This window comes from Triticum aestivum, chromosome 7B, assembly GCF_018294505.1.
Source record: "Triticum aestivum cultivar Chinese Spring chromosome 7B, IWGSC CS RefSeq v2.1, whole genome shotgun sequence".
In the NCBI taxonomy this organism is placed as follows: domain Eukaryota; kingdom Viridiplantae; phylum Streptophyta; class Magnoliopsida; order Poales; family Poaceae; genus Triticum; species Triticum aestivum.
The window spans coordinates 43351703-43365318 of record NC_057813.1 but is presented as its reverse complement, the minus strand read 5'-3'; the positions used below and the strand labels follow the sequence as shown (position 1 = coordinate 43365318).

Sequence of the window (13616 nt, the reverse complement as noted above, 5' to 3'; positions counted from 1 at the left end):
GGCCTGCTGTCGGGCTCCCCTTGGAGAGGCCACCCCCGGTGTAATACACCGTAAGTGTCTTTCAGAAAGCTATCAGAGATGCCCGATCACTGGGAGGCCAGAATAGAGCGAGGCTCTGCTGACGAATTCTTCCTTCCCGCGGACATGACAGACAAATTGATTGAGTCACCAGACCTGACGCGCCCAGGTCCATCTCTTCAGCGACCATCTCCGCACCAGCTCTCTCCACTACTACCTTCCCTGTAGCTTCATGCTCGCTGCTTTCGGCGGTGGTCCCTTCGGGTAACGTTCTCTGTCTTGCAACTGGTAGCTATGGTCTGGAGCCCCATGAATTCCGCCAAGGCATCATACATGCTGACGATTGCGGAGAAGGTGCTCGGCGGCGACATATACGATGGCAGACAGGAGCAGCGATGCGATGCTGAAGCAAGGGCGGAGGAGCGAGGCGGTGTAGACACGGGAAATTGAGGACAAACACAGGAGGGGTCCAGTCGATTTGGTGGACTTCGTCAATCTGAAGTCGATTAGGGATGGCCCCAGCCTGTCGGGTCCAATATGGGGGAGCGTCAGGGCGTGCCTATATCCGCCCCACATATGGGTTTGGTATGGGGGTGCCGGTCAGCATGGGCATTTGGGCTAAGTATGACAGGTCCGATTGGGCGGTTTTTTCTATCTGGGTAGTGACTGGGCAGGCCGCCCAGACGTTTGAGGAGGATATGTGGGTTCCGTTATTTAGATGCTGTAAGCGAGAGATAATTCTTGAAAATTACAAGACCCAACACACAATGTGATTACTCTCTTGATAAGATGACACCTAATTTCTTTGCGCCCGCGGTCACCCACAGCCGAGCTTCATCTTTTAAGGCGCATAGCAAAATCGGCAGCGGCACACTCTTGTTGCGGAAAATCCGTGTATTTCTTTCGTTCAAAATAGTCCCAACACGCAAGCATGGTGATGGAAGCCATTGCCTTCCTATCGGGGTTGGAGGAGTCTGACTGCTTGACCCACCAGTCCTTGACGGACCTCTCAAGATGCCAATTGTCGGTGCCGATGCTCACTAAATGAAACCAAGCTCCAAATCCGCTTAGTGAAGCGACACTTGAAGAAAAGATGCGCACCGGATTCCTGCTCTCGCTTGCACAGAGGGCAAAGCCCCCAATTCGGCCAGCCTCGCTTGGCTAACCTATAGCCTATCTTGACTGTCCGACCAAGCGAAGAATTTGACTTCTGAGGGGGGGGGGGGGATTTCCACACCGCATGCTCCATGGGGTGTAGAAGGTGACCATGAATTGGGCCGTGTAAGCGGAAGCCGCGGAGTAATGCCCATCCTTTGTGTGCTTCCACACAATCTCATCTCGGCATGAGCGTCAAGCTGAAAGCCATGGATGGTTGTCCAGAGGGTCACATATTGGCGGATGTGCTCGAAGGTGAAGTTCGCTGACAGCTTGACCTTGGACACCCAAGCCTCATCAGAAAGAGCCTCCTTTATCATCCAATTTTTCCTCGATGTCCAGAGGGGAGCAATGTCCTTGGGCTTCCGGTTATCTATCCATGGCGCATCCCAAAATGGGGTCTTCGCACCATTTTCAATGGTGATAGTTGTCGAAGCATAGAAGAGGTTATGATCTTGTTTGTCACATGGATTGCCCAAACTAACCCATAATTTTGAGCGTTCCGTCCATCGAACCAAAGCCATCTTAGGCAGAGCGCTCTTGCGAATTTAGTAGTGTTGAGCACGCCGAGTCCTCCCCGCTAAAAGGAGGACAAACCAAATCCCAATTGACCTTGCACTTGACCCCATTGTATTGTCTGATCCGGACCAAAGGAAAGCACGTTCAAGCTTGTTTGTGTTCCTGAGGGTGCTCGGGGAACGATGACTGTTTGTACTGCAAAAAAAGGACAGATGCTCCTTTCTTTTGTACAACGCATCCAAACTGAAGCGAGCGTGTGATTGCAAATGCAACCGAGCACACAGTAACATCCATCATATTAGCTGCTGAGTGGAGCTGGAGCTGTGACCCGTACTATCGGAGTCCGGCATGAGAAGAGGGCCGGCCGCTTGGCCAACCGGCGGCATCCTCTCGGGGAGCGGCGCCTCCAGCCGTAACACGTTGACAGCCTGCCTTATGGACGGCCTTAGGCCCTGGTCGTGGCACGCGCACCAGAGGCCGACGACCAGCACGCGCTCCATCTCTTGGAGATCGAAGTTGCCATCCAGCCGTGGGTCGGCTGCGTCGAGGATCCTCCCTTGCCCATGCAGCTCTGACACCCGTTGTGCCAGGTGGGTGAGCGTGCCGTCCGCACGCGATCTCCAGCAACACGACGCCGAAGCTGTAGACATCCGACTCCGTGCTGGCTCTGCCGGTGACGGTGCACTCGGGGCCCATGTACCCCAGCGTGCCGGCGAGCTCCGTCGTGTGCGACCCTCTGTCGTGGTCGACGAGCCTGGCGAGCCCGAAGTCACCGAGCTTGGCGTTGAATGACGCGTCCAGCATCACATTGCTCGTCTTGATGTCTCTGTGCAGGACGCACTGCTCCCAGTCTTGATGCAGGTAAAGAAGTGCAGAGCCGATCCCCAGCACGATCCTATGCCTGAAACATAATAACCATTAAGTATAGATATGACGCAATTGCATCAGAATCCGAACAAGTATACTATCAATAAGGAAGGGTCACCTGACCTGACTGGCCACCATAGTACATTGTCCGCACTGTAAAGGTGAAGATCGAGGCTGCCGTTGGGCATCAGCTCATAGACCAGTAGGAGCTCGCCGCCGGTGTGGCACCAGCCAATGATCTGGACGAGGTTGCGGTGCCGAAGCCGGCTTATAACACTCACCTCAGAGGCGTACTCCTTCCTCCCCTGCTTAGAGCTCTTTGACACTCTTGATAGCCACCTCGATTCTCATGCCCTTCAAGAACCCTCTGTACACTGGGCCAATCCCACCTTCCCCAAGCTTCTTGGCCTCCGAGAAGTTGTCCGTGGCAGCTGCCAGCTCGCAGTAGCGGAATCGCCTGGGTCCAGTCCCTTGCCTGAACTTGTCTTCCATGGCCGCGTCATCTTTGTTAGACACCCTGGGAGAGTGTGTTCTTCTCTCTAGGCGGCACAGCAGCCGTACCGAGATGCTTATGCAGATCAACAGGAAGACGGAACCTGAAGCGGCACACACCGCCACAATGAGCCGTCGGTTTGGGCGGCGCGGATCTCCTGATCAATGCACAAACGAAAATGCAGTTACAACGGCTATGAAGAAGATCACCGTGAACAAGGACCTCACCTGCAGATTGCAGAGGCGTGGCGATGTCGATGGGATCGGGCTTGTGGGTGATGGAGCAGCCGTAGCTCCTGTATCTAGCAGTGGTGGTATTTCCGTGCATGCTCGCCAGTGTGGTGGCAAGACAGTAGGTGCACTCGCTCGGCGGCAGGCTTTGGGCGCACTGCACCAGGCCGTACATCACCTGCGAATTACCTCTCGAGTCCTTATATATCTGGCTCCCATTGGCGAACCGCCGCGGCGACCCGGCTGCTTCCGCCATGAGGCCGGTCACCAGCTCCCACCTCGTCTGGTTCAACGGGACCACGCCGTCGACGTAGCTCCCACTGTCTACGTTGAACACAAACTCGGACAAGTCGGCGTGGCCGAAGAATTCCCAGTTTGAGTAGCGTTGGTAGCAGCAGTCGTACATGATGGCGCCCCTTTTGTTGTTCGGGCATCCTTTGGTCATCACGTAGGACGGTGCCACCTGCAGGCAGAGCTTGCACGTTGGCCACTCGCAGTCGACGTAGCACATGGCCTGGCCGCGTATCTTGTCGGGCCAGACGTCGCCCTCGACGGTCTGGAAGAAGCCGCCATTCCCAATTGCCCCGTCGCGGAGGTCGTTGTAAGACAATAAGTTTTGGGAACCAGCACAACCCTTTAGGGGTGGCTTATCTCATTATATATAATGGTTGTGTTACAATATGTACCATATACGTACATAGGTACAGAAGCTATACATAGTCTAACACCCTTCCTCAATCTTAGCCACTTTCTAAAGAACTGAGAAGGGTAAGATTGCGCCTACAAGCCTCAAACTGTGGCAGCGGTAAGGCTTAGTGAAGATGTCTGCAAGTTGATCCTTAGATGAGATAAACTTGATCTGGAGTTGCTTCTATGATACACGTTCCCGTACAAAGTGATAGTCAACTTCAATGTGTTTCATTCGGGCATGAAATACTGGATTTGCAGAAAGGTATGTAGCACCGATGTTATCACACCAAAGAATAGGAGGCTGTGGTTGAGACAAACCCAACTCCTGAAGCAAAGACTGCACTCAAATAATCTCTGCAGTAGCATTAGCCACAGCCTTGTACTCAGCTTCAGTATTGCTACGTGACACAGTAGCCTGTTTCCGAGCACTCCAGGCGATCAAATTAGAGCCAAAGAATACTGCATAACCCCCCGTGGATCGCCTGTCATCTGGGCTACCAGCCCAATCTGCATCAGAGAAGGCCGAAAGGACCCGAGAGGAAGTCGGCCGAATATGCATACCAAATGTCAGGGTGAACTGAACATAACGAAGAATGCGTTTAACAGCAGCCCAATGAGTATCTCTGGGAGCCTGAAGATACTGACAAACCCTGTTAACAGCATAAGAGATATCTGGTCTCGTGATCGTCAAGTACTGAAGTCCACCAACAATGCTCCTGTACTCTGTGGCATCCGCAGGAGACAAAAGCTCACCATCAACAGCTGTTATCTTGTCGGTAGACGACATGGGTGTGGTGGTCGGTTTGCACTTCAGCATGCCAGCTCTCTGTAACAACTCCAAGGAGTACTTCTTCTGCGTAAGGACAAGACCAGTAGCACGAGAAGTGACCTCAACTCCAAGAAAGTAGTGAAGCTTCCCAAGATCTTTGATCGCAAAATCAGCACCAAGAGAGCAGACAAGAGCATCAGCAGCATACTGAGAAGAGCTGACAAGGATAATATCATCGACATATACCAAAAGATACATAGTGACTTCTGGCTTCTGTAGAAGAAATAACAAAGTGTCAGCAGTAGACGGCACAAACCCATGAGCACGAAGGGCAGAGGCAAGGCGGGCATGCCAGGCACGAGGAGCTTGCTTCAAACCATATAGTGCTTTGGAAAGACGACAGATATAGTCAGGACAATCAGGATCAGAGAAACCAGGCGGCTGTTTCATATAAACCTCTTCCTCCAAAAATCCATGTAGAAAAGCATTCTGCACATCAAGTTGACGAAGTGACCAACCACGAGAAACAGCAATGGAGAGAAGAAGCCGAATAGTGGTAGGCTTGACGACAGGACTGAAGGTGTCCTCATAGTCAAGACCATGACGCTGCCGAAAACCGCGAGCAACAAGTCGCGCTTTGTAACGCTCAATAGATCCATCCGAATGCTTCTTCACTTTGAATACCCATTTTGAGTCAATAACATTTACCCGTGGTGGTGGAGGAACGAGAGTCCATGTCTTGTTACGAAGAAGAGCATGAAACTCCTGCTCCATAGCCTCTCGCCAATGTGGAATGCGCAGGGCAGCCTGATATGAGCGAGGCTCAGAAGATGGATCCGCAACAGCAGCAGCCAAACAAGCAGCCAACCAAGCAACCGTATCATCCTTACGTTCCTTAGGTTTGAAAATGCCACTGCGACTGCGTGTATGTGGTCGGGACACAGGAACCACCGAGGTCGACGGAGCAGCCTGCAACGGGCTGGAGGACGGCGACGTTGACGAGTCAGCCGGTGACGAGGAGCCAGTCACGGTAGCCTCGGACTCGGTTGGCGAAGAAGGCCGACCCACCGGCGAAACCGGCAGAGCAGACGAAGCAGCTGGCGACTCCGGCATCACAGACCGGGCCGATGGCGAGCTCGGCATAGTGGGCCGTGGCGCGGCCGGTGTTGCGGGCCGATCCGCTGATGAAGGCGACGTGAGGACCCGAGCCGCGGGCGAAGACGGCGTGACGGGCCGAGCCGCAGGCGAAGACGGCGTGACGGGCCGAGCCGCGGGCGACTCGGCGGCCGCTGGTGAAACGGACCGAGCAGTGGAGATGCTCGGCGCGACGGGCTCGTCGGGTGACCATGCATGGGCACGCGAATCGATGCCATGCAACATAGGGCGATCGACGTGCCCACCAGAAGACGACGATGATGATGGTGAATCCTCCAACAGCTCCAAACGAGCTCCACGTCCGGTTCCTGCACCATGGTTAGGTAACAGCAAAGGAGAGTATGCAACACCATCAAATTGGTCAGAAGCAACAAAGGATGAATGCAGGGATGGTGGTTCGACAGTGGACACAGGAAGGTTGGCAAAGGGAAAAACATGCTCATCAAACACGACGTCCCGAGATATAAAGACACGATTAGTGGGAACATGAAGACATTTGTAACCTTTATGAAGAGAGCTATAGCCAAGAAAAACACACTTCTTAGAACGAAACTCAAGCTTGCGCTTGTTATATGGATGAAGATGCGGCCAGCAAGCACACCCAAATACCTTGAGAAAGGTATAATCAGGTTGTTCATTAAGGAGAACCTCAATGGGAGTCTTCATGTTTAAAACACGAGTAGGAGTACGGTTGATGAGAAAGCATGCAGTGGTGAAAGCATCACTCCAAAACCGAAACGGAACAGATGCATGGGCCAAAAGAGTAAGACCAGCTTCAACAATATGACGATGCTTACGTTCGACTGAACCATTCTGCTGATGTGTATGTGGACATGCTAAACGATGAGCTATCCCAAGCGACTGAAAGAAAGAGTTGAGGTTGCGATACTCGCCCCCCCAGTCTGACTGGACATGAACAATTTTGTGCTTGAGAAGACGTTCAACATGTTTTTGAAACTGAACAAAAATATCAAACACATCAGATTTGCGTTTAATAAGGTAAAGCCAGGTAAAGCGACTATAAGCATCAACGAAACTGATATAGTAATTATGACCACTGACAGAAGTCTGAGCAGGACCCCATACATCTGAAAACACAAGTTCTAAAGGATGTTTCACCTCACGACTGGACTCCGAAAAAGGAAGTTGATGACTCTTCCCCTGCTGACAAGCATCACACACTGCTACATCTTTATGACTAGATAAACTAGGAAGCTCATGACGACGCAAAATATGACGGACAATAGGTGTGGCCGGGTGACCAAGACGAGCATGCCACTGTGACGGAGAGATCCGAACTCCACTGAAAACACGAGCGACACCAGGATGCTCCAGATGGTAGAGGCCCTGGCACAACCGCCCACTAAGAAGAATGTCCCTCGTGCCCCGATCCTTAATAAAAAGATCAAAAGGGTGAAATTCACAAAGCACATTATTATCACGTGTGAGTTTAGGAACTGAAAGAAGATTACGGGTCACAGATGGAACTCGAAGAACATTGCGAAGCTGAAGACTCCTATTGGCATGTCTAGTGAGAAGAGATGCTTGACCAATATGAGAGATGTGCATACCTGCTCCATTGGCGGTGTGGATCTTGTCGGAGCCATGATAGGGTTCACGAGTGTGAAGCTTCCCCATCTCGCTGGTTAGATGCTCTGTCGCCCCAGAGTCCATGTACCAGTGTGGATCGATGGAGTAGGACTGAATGTGTCCCTGTTGCTTCTGCGGCGCGGGACGATCAGCCATGGCGACCTGACGGGCATTGTTGCGTGTATCTTTGCCGTCATTGCCAAGACCAAGGAAGCTTCGCTGGAAGCGCTTATGACACTTGGAGGCCCAGTGCCCATCGCGGCCACAAAGCTGACACACACGTGGACCGCCAGCCCCCGGTAAGGTCGCAGTAGGTGGGGGGGCCGAGGCGGGCGACGGTGGCAGCCCCAAGGGAGACCGGGGTGATGAAGAAGAGCGGCCACCCTTGGTGGCGGCGTTGGCCGAGAGGGAGCCAGTGCCCCTGGTGCGGCGAGTCTCGACCCGTTGCTCAGTGAGAAGGAGCCGAGAGAAAACCTCGTGTGCCAGCATGGGTGTCGAGTTGCCCCGCTCGTTGATGATCTCGACTAAGGCATCATACTCCTCATCAAGACCATTGACAATAAACGAGTTGAACTCGGAGTCGGTGAGGGGCTGTCCAATGGAGGCCAATGTGTCGGCGAGGCCCTTGACCTTGTTGTAGAACTCAGTGGCAGTGGAGTCAAGCTTCTGACACTCTCCAAGCTGACGACGGAGTGCAGAGACACGAGCCTGGGACTGCGCTGCAAAGGTGCGCTCAAGGATGGTCCAGGCCTCATGAGACGTCTTCGCGAAGACAACAAGGCCGGCAACTGCCGGCGAGAGCGACCCCTGGATGGAGGAGAGGTTCGCCTGGTCCTGCCCCGTCCAGACGCGATGGGCCGTATTGTAGACCGGACCGTGCACGCTGTCTACCAGCGCGGATGGGCAGGGAAGCGATCCGTCGACGTAGCCTAGCAGGTAGTGACTCCCCAAGAGCGGGAGAACCTGCGCACGCCAGAAGATATAGTTGTCGGCGGAGAGCTTGATGGTGATGAGATGACCGAAGTGAAACGGCGGTGGCGAAGACAATCCCATCGAGGAGGCTGCCTGGGGTGCAAACACCATGGAGGCAGCCGGAGGCACCGAAGCCGATGCGGGAGGAGGCGGGACCGCAGCCAGGGCGGGCGCCGCAAAGCTCGCGGCCGGTGCGGACGCCGCAAGGCCCGCGGCCGGGGCGGATGCCGCCAACCCCGCCAGCGGGGCAGTGTGATCCGCTTGCGGCAGGAGCGGCGGGACGACGCCTGCAGAGTCCGCAGCGGACGACGGCGCCGCGGTGTGGACCACGAGGTCACGCCCAAGCGAGCGCGCCGGCGGCGTGGAGAAGACGGAGCCGATGCTCCTTGTCCCGATCGGAGCCGGAACAGAGACGGCATCGAGCGGGAGGTTGAGCAGAGCCGCAAGAGAGGCCGGGAGGAAGCCCGCAGCAGTGGAACCGGTGGTGGCGGCGCTCGACATGGCGGCGGCGCGATCGGTGGCGCGGCGGCAGCGGTGAAGGCGGCGGCGGCGGTGCGGAAGCGATCGTAACCTAGCGTGATACCATGTAAGACAATAAGTTTTGGGGAACCAGCACAACCCTCTAGGGGTGGCTTATCTCATTATATATAATGGTTGTGTTACAATATGTACCATATACGTACATAGGTACAGAAGCTATACATAGTCTAACAGTCGTGGAGAAGAGCGTCGAGGTTGATCTCGTACGTGCTGCCGTCAGTGTAGTTGCTATCCGTCGAGCAGACGGAAGCGGGAACATACGGCGTGTAGTCAGCAAAGGCAGCAGCACTAGCTGCGCCGAGCGAGGCGGCCACGGTTAGGAGCAGGAGGCGGCAAGGGGCCATCGATGGCTGGCTGGCTGGCCAGAATGTGTTTCTAGCTTGTCGATTGTCACGCCAGGCTTTGGAATTGGTACTAGTGCATTGGCAGACGAGGGTGAACATGCATGTTCAAGTACAACACCGGCAGAACATCTATATAACAGAATAAAGCTCCAAGATGCAGAACATGCATGTCCAAGCACAAGCCGTAGGCGGACACTCCAATGCGCAAGGACAATGCAGCTATTCCGGTGACGGATGCACCAACTGCATGCAGGTTGGTTTGCTACAGAATAATTTAGACTAGCGTATGTAAGCCATGACATATGCGATAGCAACATGTTTGGCTTTATCCACATGGGCCTCTATTTTAATGATTGGATAGAACATGAATATTTTGGAATAATAATACGAGAAAAAAATGATTTATTGTGTTTGATTACTATCACCGCTGGAATTTCCCTATATGCTGGGTGTCGTGCTGATCTCACGGCAGATGCCATTGGATGGCTAAAAGTGGGGGGCTACGTGAGGACGCCGGTGGGTTCCATAAGCGAGGTTGGCACACGCAAGTGCAGGACACAAGACATAAGCAGGTTCGGGGCCCTTTGTAGGAGGTAACACCAATAGTCCTGCCAAATATGGTATGATGTGCGCAAGGGCTACAAGGTTCACTACTAGGAAAAAGGCTAGCAGCAGCGCAGATTTTAGGTGTATTAGTAGCGCGGGCAGGCGCGCTACTAATAAGGCGCTACAGCTATTGCTTAGCAGTAGCGCGGGCCCGCACGCGCTACTGCTAGGACAAATAGCTGCAGCGTTTGTTCAAGCCCACGCTACTGCTAATGTAACTACTGGCAGTGTGTTTTTCGTCCATCGCTACTAGTATTCATTTTTTAGTGTATTTATGCGCCATCGTACAAATATTGGTACAATACCAGTTATGAGGTTTACATCATTATGTCCATAACAGTGTGTCAAATGAAGGTGGATTAGGTTCAAGTGGAGGCAATACGTGGTGCATGTCAAAAGTATACTACTAATCCAAACTTGATCTAGTTTGGACTAGTAGTACTTTCGATGTGCACAACATGTTGCCTCCACTTGAATCTAATCTGCCAGCACAAGCTATTTAGTCATCATCATAGTCATTACAACCAACAGTATTTATTTAATCACCACTAACACTAGCTAATAATAATCATCATAGTCATTACCACCAACACTAGCTATTTTATCATCATAGTAATAGTGTAGCACATCATCATCCTCAAACTCATTTCTAGCTAGCTAATCACTCCTGCTGCTCTCTCTTAGGTAAAATAACATAAAACATGTATAGCTCTCCTTCTTGATCAAGTTGGAGCATGCAGATGAACCTATCTCCTAATCGTGGGTAGCGCATCTGTTTGCTTCCCCCTAGTACTTCTCTGCGCTCCCCCATCACATATTTGGTCCAGTCTTGCACTATTAAGCATCCGTCGCTAATCTTGAATGCACTAAAGTAATCTGTAGGATATCTTGGCCGTAAGCTGGTAATACTCATGGTACCTTTAGTCTCGATCCCATAAGGCACAACATTCATCGGGAGTCCCTGTTGAAGAACATCGTATGGTAACATACTTAGCAATGAAGTTTAGCTTCAAAAATAATGTATGGAAAAGATGCACTGAGGATAAATAGTAAGAATCTTACCATCCTTCCTAAATAGATGTGACCGTAGTTCATTACGAACACTATTGGTCGCACATTTTCAGTACTAACATTTCTAAATGCAGGAAGAAAATTTGTCTTGACAGTATCAAGATCCTCAAGTCATGAAACATAATGACTGAGCTCCTCGCAGTTGAGTTCAGCCCCAGGACAGTATACGGTCCTGTCTACCAAGCGCTGGACATGTTTGCTTGCACCGAAATAAGCTGACAATACAAATTAGTTGTCAACTATTTTTGAATACACAATATCAAAGACATAAATATGGTTGAGAAACTTACATAATAGTATAACTGGAGGCGTCGGCACATCGACCCGGATGTCGGTATTACCTTCAATATCATCTTCCGGACGAATATCAAAGGTGATAACCATATCAGGCTCAAATGCATAAGTCTTGCATAGTGCTCGCCATGTTTTGCATCCAAAATAGGTGTAGTCGTCTGAATTGTATAATTTTGCATGGAAAATATAACCATGCTCGGTCTTCAAGTAAACTTTCTTTTCCTCCCTAGTATGACTGAAACCTATCTTATCCAATACAAAAACACTTGCATGGCAGGGGATACGCTAGTAGAATAGTAAAAAAAAATAAGTTGAAGCAAATGAAGCAGATGTCATGCTTAATTACGAAAAAAAGACTTGCCGTTGTGACTTACTGTATCCACTTCGAAGTTCTCGTCCAGCTTGATGCTGAAGCGCCTATCATCATCTAGGAAGATTCCGTCGCATAGGCCGCGCTCGTCTTCGCAGTATTTGCAAATACCGAAATCCTTTTCGTCGTCAGACATTTCCTATGTTCATAGTTAAAACATTAATTGAAAATTGATCGAAGACAACTACCAGGATACTCAACACACAAATCCGGGGCACTCGATATTTCCTACATATTCTGGCACAAGTCATGCCAAAATTCACGGAAAAAATCCGGCATGACCTTTGCTAAAATAGGACATATCGAGCGCCTGAAATTTGCCGGAACGGAAATGAATCAACACTCCGGCAAAACATAGGCCACTCGAAGGTGTAACCTGCAAACATGACCGGCCACTTGGATATTGAGCAACACAAGATATACATTTCAAAATATCTTATAGGACTCAAATTAGCATGCATTCAATAAGCAAAAGTAAATCATCTCATGCGTTCGTATATCGTCGAATATTATCACTAATATATCACGAATAGTGTCATACATATAACATCACTAATACAACTAAAACCCTAGCACACGACGGGTATCGGCGCGGGTGGTGGACACCCACAGAGAAGGAACCATCACGGGATCATAGCTCCAGTGAGATCCCTGGAGAACCTGCCAGGTATTGGACAACGACCTGTGCTCCAACGCAAACAAGTAGCGACGGACGTGCGCATCCTCCTCACTGACACGGTGACGCACCACCTCCGCGGAGTCCTCAAGCCTCTGGATCATCACTGGCCCACGCGACCGCCACCAAAGAAGGTTCGGGTCAACGACAGGCTAGCTCCTCACCAACCTGCGCCCCCCGGTAGGTAGCGCCTCCCAGTACCACCCCGGTGAAGCCCAGTCCCGGACATGGCCGATCTGGTCAAGCAGGTGTCGTCCTCCGCCGACTCGATGACGAGGATGCAGGATAGGCATCGTCCACGTCGAGGCGGGAAAAATTGCTTTAACTAAAAAATAGCAACAAGTTCTTACTAACTAGTTCTATTAATTCAACTAGTTCTTACTAAAAATAAACTTACTATAAATAAAAATATTCTAGTACCTAATTAGTACCTAGTTCTTACTAACTACTCTCTCCCTTCCGATTTACTCGTCGTGGTTTTAGTTCAAATTTGAACTAAAACCATGACGAGTAAATCGGAACGGAGGGAGTAATTAGTACCTAGGAACTACTACCCTAATTACCATATAAGTATCCATTTTTAACTAGGGTTCGTACTACCTAATTAAATAGGGTTAATACTAATTGTAATTAACTAACTAGCACTAAAAATAGCCTAGGGTTCATATTAACTAGCACTAAATAGCTAGGGTTCATACTAAGCAAACAAGAGGGATCGGAAGGGGAGAGTGCTTACAGAGGGCGGGGAGAGAGATGGGGTCCGGGGAGACAGCGGCACCTAGGCGTGGCGAGGCGGGGTCGAGGGAGACGGCGGCGAGGCAGGGCCGGGGGAGACGGCGGCGAGGCGGGGTCGGGGGAGACGGCGGCGAGGCGGGGTCGGGGGAGACGACAGCGAGATGGCGGCGAGGCAGAGGCGACGAGGGGGAGAAGAGAGAGTGGGGAATTGGGGGAGGAGGCAGATCAGGAGAGGGAATCAGGCCGCGCGGGGGGTTAGGTGAAAATAGCTATAACAGTAGCGTGGAGTCTCAAAATGCGCTGCTGCTTAAATCCGTAGTACCAGCACTGTTTCTAGAAGGGCGCTACTACTATACCTAGCACGTCGGGAACGGTGTGGCAGTTATAGTAGTAGCACGTTCTGCCCCTGCCGCGCTACTGCTAAGCGTCTAACAGTAGCGCCGTTTTATCAGACGCGCTACTGCTAAGTAGCAGTAGTGCCTCATTTTAACAAACGCTACTGGTAAGATTCTGTGTATAAGG

The 13616-nt window shown here is 51.4% G+C and overlaps 1 pseudogene; it reads right to left on the bottom strand.

Moving 5' to 3' along the window:
- Positions 1-1985: 1985 nt before the first annotated feature.
- LOC123156345 (L-type lectin-domain containing receptor kinase IX.1-like) lies at positions 1986-9342 on the bottom strand (annotated as a pseudogene).
- Between the last annotated feature and the right edge of the window lie 4274 nt (positions 9343-13616).